Consider the following 6,079-nt stretch of genomic DNA (forward strand, 5'->3'; position numbering starts at 1 on the left):
CAGCGCCGTCTCTCCCTAAAATCCCCAGGCGGCCTCTAGCTCCACCTCCGCCGCGCGAACGCGCCTGCGTAACAAAGCCTCCGGCGCGGCCACCGCCCCCTGAAAGAGTAGGGGATACGTGTGACGTCATGGGCGGGCCCGGCCTTCCACACTGCGGCTGCGCGGCCCGTGGCGTTCCCGCCCTGAGCGCTGGTGGGACCCAGGCTATGCTGTAGTATGTTTTGGTTTTGGGAGGAACTGGGGAGAAAAGTCTTTGCCGTGCCCTAAGCTGTGGCTTGTGTTTGCTCCTTCTGGGAGGGAGGGCTCCCGAGCGCGGCCCCTCCGGGCAGAGCCCGCCGAGGCCCCGTTTCCCGCGCCCCCTCTCAAGGGCCGCGCATCGCCCTGTGGCCGCAGGAGCAGGACCTCAACCCCAGATGCAGCCGACACGCAAGAGGGAAGCCCCCAAACCTGCCCTGGGCCCAGGCTGGCGCTGGGGCCAGTTCAGTGAACGAGATACGTGTACAGTCTCTTGGAGCTTTCAGTTTCAAAATGGATTCGAATAAATAAAGAGGATGTCTCAGAAAACAAGCTTAGGGGTGCTTATCTTTTTTAAGGCCTGTGGTCATCAGAAGAACACAACAAAAAAATGAAGTTTCTGGACATGTGGAAGCTGGAGGTTTGGCTAACAAAGTTCCTCCCATTGTCCCTGCGGGTTGATTTTGTTTAACCAAGGCAGAGTAGTAGATAAAAGCTAGTGAACATCCATGAAGGGGTTTACCGCAAATGTATTTTGCAGGTTTAAGAATCCACAGACGGTTCCTATTGTGAGTGTGTAGCAGCAATGTAAGAAACATACAAACCTGTAGGGAATTTTTGTGAGTTTATCTGAGCCGAACTGACGACAATTGCTGGGAAACAAAATCTCAACAGGTTGAGAAAATGCTTTGAGAAATGGCAGTTTTGCACTTTATTTTATACATTGCAATCAAAAGAGGAGGCGTAAGTGGGTTACTGGAAATCCATTGGTGATAGAGTAGGCAGGTGATAGAGTAGGACTGGATAAAAAGTAAAATGATAAGACACATACTTCGTTTACATGGGGGGGTACAGGATAGTTAACAATGAACTCAATAAAAATGAGGGTAGTTGTGGTCTCTGCCCTGGCGTGGGCTTGAAATTCCAAAGGTATGTTATAGAGATGCAAAAAGACAATAGGCAGGCTCAATAAAGGTGAAGATTGGCTTTTGTCAGGGACAATTCTAGCCTAGAACACGACTACCTGCCATTAACTGCTAGAAGAAACTGACCCATTTACACAGATTGATCCCTCCTATGAACACACAGGTCTAACAGACACAGACACAGTGGTAATAAATGGTAATAAAGGTTTACCTCTATAGACACCTAGCCTGAAGGGTTAACAAACTGTGCCACCGAGCCATCAAGACACCTTGAGACTGCACCTACAAAGCAGATTGCACACCATGGTCTGGGTTGAGCTTCATAATCAGCCTGAGGGGCGATCCCAATCACAAAGGGGTCATCAGCAACCAAGACCCCATTACAACAGGAGGGCCCAAACAACCCACACAAGAGACATTCCTAGAGCACCCAGCTCAGACGATCAAGGAGACTGCGACACCTACAACAGAAGGTCATCCCACCAAAATAATAGTACTTTCTAAAACATAGAAATGAACATAAAGAGATAGCCAAAATGGGGGAAACAGGCCCCAAATGAAAGAATAGGAGGAATCTTCAGAAAAAGAACTAAATGAAATGAATGCAAGCATTTTATCAGATAGAGACTTCAAAGTAATGATTATAAGGATGAGCAAGGAGCTTAGTGAAAGCAACAATATAAAGAAGGATATAAAACCATGAAAAATAATTAGTCAGAAATGAAGAATGCCATATTTTAAATGCAGAATACACTGGAAGGAATTGCCAGTTGACTGGATGAGGCAGAGAGTTTATCAGTGAATAAGGAGACAAAATAGAAAAAAATCACTCAATCAGAACAGAAAAAGGGCAAAATAATTAAAAAGCAGGAGGATACTGTAAGGGAATTTTGGGACAACATGAAATGTAACAACATCCACATCATAGGGATACCAGAAAAAGAAGAAAGTGAATAAGGGATAGAGAACTTGTTTGAAGAAATAATGACAGAAAACTTCATTAGCCTGGTAAGGGAAAATATCACACAAGTTCAGGAAGCAGAGAGAGTCCCAAACAAGATAAACACAAATAGACTCACACCAAGACACATAATTACAATGGCCAAGATCAAACACAAAGAGAGAATCTTAAAGGCAGCAAGAGAGAAATAGTTACCTACAAATGAGTTCCCATAAGGCTGTCAGCTGATCTCTCAACAGAAACACTTCAGGCCAGAAGAGATTGGCATGAAGTATTCAAAATAATGAAAAGCAAGAACCTGCAACCAAGACTGCTCTAATCAAGCAAGGCTATCATTTAAAACCAGAGGCAAAATAAAGAGCTTCCCAGACAAAAGAAGACTAAAGGGTTACATTACTATCAAACCAGGATTGCGAGAAATGCTAAAGTGACTGCTTTGGGAAGAAGAAGAAATAGAGAGAGAGAGAGGAACATAGGCATAAAGAAAAAAATGGTAATAAATAAGCACCTATCAGTAAGCTTAAATGTAAATGGATTAAATAATCCAATCGAAAGACATAGAGTAGCCAAATGGATGAGAAAACACAACCCATATATATGTATATGTTGTCTACAAGAGACTCACCTCAGAACAAAAGATACTCATAGGCTGAAAGTGAAGGGATAGAAAAAAATATTCCATGCAAATGAAGAAAAAAAAAAAAAAAGCTAGGGTGGCAATACTTATATATAACAAAATAGACTTCAAAACAAAGGCCATACCAAGAGACAAAGAAAGTCACTACATAATATTAAAGGGATTGATCCAACAAGAGGATATAACCTTTCTAAACATATATGCATCCAATCTAGGAACACCTACATATATGAAATTATTTTTGGTGGACTTTAAGAGAGAGATTGACAGGAATATAGTCATTGTAGGGGACTTTAACACTCCACTGTCATCAGTGGATAGATCTTCCAGACAAAATATCAACAAGGAAACAGAGACCTTAAATGACACACTAGATCAGATGGATTTAATTGATAGTTATAGAACATTTCATCCCAAAGCAGCAGAATATACTTTCTTCTCAAGTGCACATGGAACATTCTCAAAGACAGACCACATGTTAGGAAACAAAAGAATTCTCAATAAATTTAAGAAGATTGAAATCATATAGAGCATCTTTTCCAACCACAATGGTATGAAACTAGAAATCAACCATGACAAAAAAACCCCTCAAAAATATTAAAACACATGGAAGCTAAATAGCATGTAATTAAACAATGAAGGATTACCAATGAGATCAACATCATACTCAATGGGCAAGAGAGAAATAAAAAATTATCTGGAAACAAACTAAAATGAACATTCAACGACCCAATCTATGGGCACAGTGGAAGCAGTCCTGAGAGGGACGTTCATAGTTTTACAGGCCTACATCAAGAAGTAAGAAAAATCTCTAGTAGGCAATCTAACCCTACACCTAAAAGAATAGGAAAGAGAATAGCAGGAATAGCCCAGAGTAAGTAGAAGGAAGGAAATGATAGAGATCAGAGCAGAAATAAATGACATAGAAACCAAAAACAACAACAAAAAGGTCAATGAAACCTAAAGCTGGTTCTTTGAAAGGATAAACCTTTAAGACTGATGAACCTTTAACCCGGCCCATCAAGAAACAAAGAGAGTAGACCCAAATATGTATAATCAGAAATGAAAGAGGACAGGTAACAACAGACATCACAGAAGTACAAACGATTGTAAGGAAATATTACAAACAACCATATGCAACAAAATAGGCAACCTGGGAAAAATGGAGAAATTCCTAGAAATATACAATCTTCAAAAACTGAATCAGGAAGAAGCAGAACATCTGAATAGACCAATAACAACAACTAATGAAATCGAAGCAGTAATAAAAAGACTTGCAGCAGTCGAAAGTCCTGGACTGGATGATTTCACCAGTGAATTTTACCAAACATTCATAGAAAAATTAACACCTATCCTCCTCAAGCGATTCCAAAAAATTCAAGAGGAGGGAACAATTCCAAGGTCTTTTTATGAAGCCAGCATTATCCTAATACCAAAACCAGATAAAACACTACAAAGAAAGAAAATTATAGGTCAATATCCCTGATGAACATAGGTGCTAAAATCCTCAACAAAATATTAGCAAATCAGATCCAGCAATGCATTATATAAATATCATACACCATGATCAAGTGGGATTTATTCCAGGGATACAAGGCTGATACAATATCAACAAATTAATAAATGTGATACATGACATAAACAAAATGAAACACAAAAATCACATGATCACAAAAAAATCAATAGATGCAGAAAAAGCATTTAACAAATTCCAGTACCCATTTCCGATAAAAACTCTCAGCAAAGTGGGAACAGAGGGATAATACCTCAACCTAATAAAGGCCATATATGAAAAATCTACAGTCAACACCATACTCAATGGGCAAAAACTAAAAGCGTTTCCCTTAAGATCAGGAACAAGACAGGGATATCCCCTTTCACCACTCTTATTCAACATAGTTCTAGAAATTCTAGCCACAGTGATCAGACAACAAGAAGAAATAAAAGTCATCCAAGTTGGAAAGGGGGAAATAAAACTATCATATAACATGATATTATGCATAGAAAACCCCAAAGATGCCATCAAAAAAACTACTATATCTAATAAATATTTGGAAACTTTGCAGGATACAAATTTAATATCCAGAAATCAATGGCATTTTTATACACCAATAATGAACTATGAGAAAGAGAAACTAAGAAACCAACCCCATTTGCTATTGCAACAACAACAACAAAATAAGGCACCTAGCAATAAATTTAACCAAGGAGGTAAAAGACCTGTACTCAGAAAACTATATGACATTGAAGAAAAAAATTAAGGAAGATACGAATAAGTGGAAGCATATGCCATGTTCATGGATTGGAAGAAGTAACATCATTAAAATGCCCATACTACCCAAAGCAGTCTATAGATTCAATGCAATTCCTATTAAAATGGGATATTTCAAAGAATTAGAAAGATATTACAAAAATTTATATGGAACCAATAGACTCTGAATAGCCACAGCAATCTTGAGAAAAAAGAACAAAGTTGGAGGTATTACAATACCAGATATCAAGGCCATTGTAATCAAAACGGCCTGGTACTGGCATAAAAACAGACATATAGACCAATGGAACAGAACAGAGAGCCCAGAAATCAACCCATGCCTCTATGGTCAATTAATATTTGACAAGGAGGCAAGAGCATACAATGGAGTAAAGACAGTCTCATCAATAAATGGTGCTGGGAAAATCGGACAGGCAGATGCAAAAAAATGAAACTAGACCATGTGCAAGACTGAACTCAAAATGGATAAAAGACTTAAATGTAGGTCAAGAAACCATACAGATCCTAAAGAAAACATAGGCAGTAAAATCTCAGACATCTCTTCCAGCAATATATATATATACATATATATATACATATACATATATATACATACATATGTATATATATACACATATATATGTATGTGTATATATATATATAATTTTTTAAATCCTCACCTGAGGATATTTTTTTCATTGCTTTTTCAGAGAGAGTGAAAGGGGGAGAGAGAAAAAAACATTGACACGAGAGAGACACATTGATTGGTTGCCTCCAGCACATGCCTCGACTGGGGCCACGGATCGAGCCTGCAACTGAAGTATGTGCTGTTAGGCCAGAATCAAACCTGGGACCCTTACAGTCCACAGGCTGACGCTCTTACCACTGAACCAAAACAGCTAGGGCTTTCATAGCAATATTTTTGCCAATACATCTCTGAGGGCATGGGAAACAGGAAAATAAACAAATGGGACTACATCAAACTAAAAAGCTTCTGCACAGCAAAAGAAACCATCAACAAAATGAAAAAAGAACCCATGGTATGGGAGAACATATTCACATATGAAAAG

Source organism: Miniopterus natalensis, chromosome 4 (assembly GCF_054644295.1).
Source record: "Miniopterus natalensis isolate mMinNat1 chromosome 4, mMinNat1.hap1, whole genome shotgun sequence".
NCBI lineage: Eukaryota > Metazoa > Chordata > Mammalia > Chiroptera > Miniopteridae > Miniopterus > Miniopterus natalensis.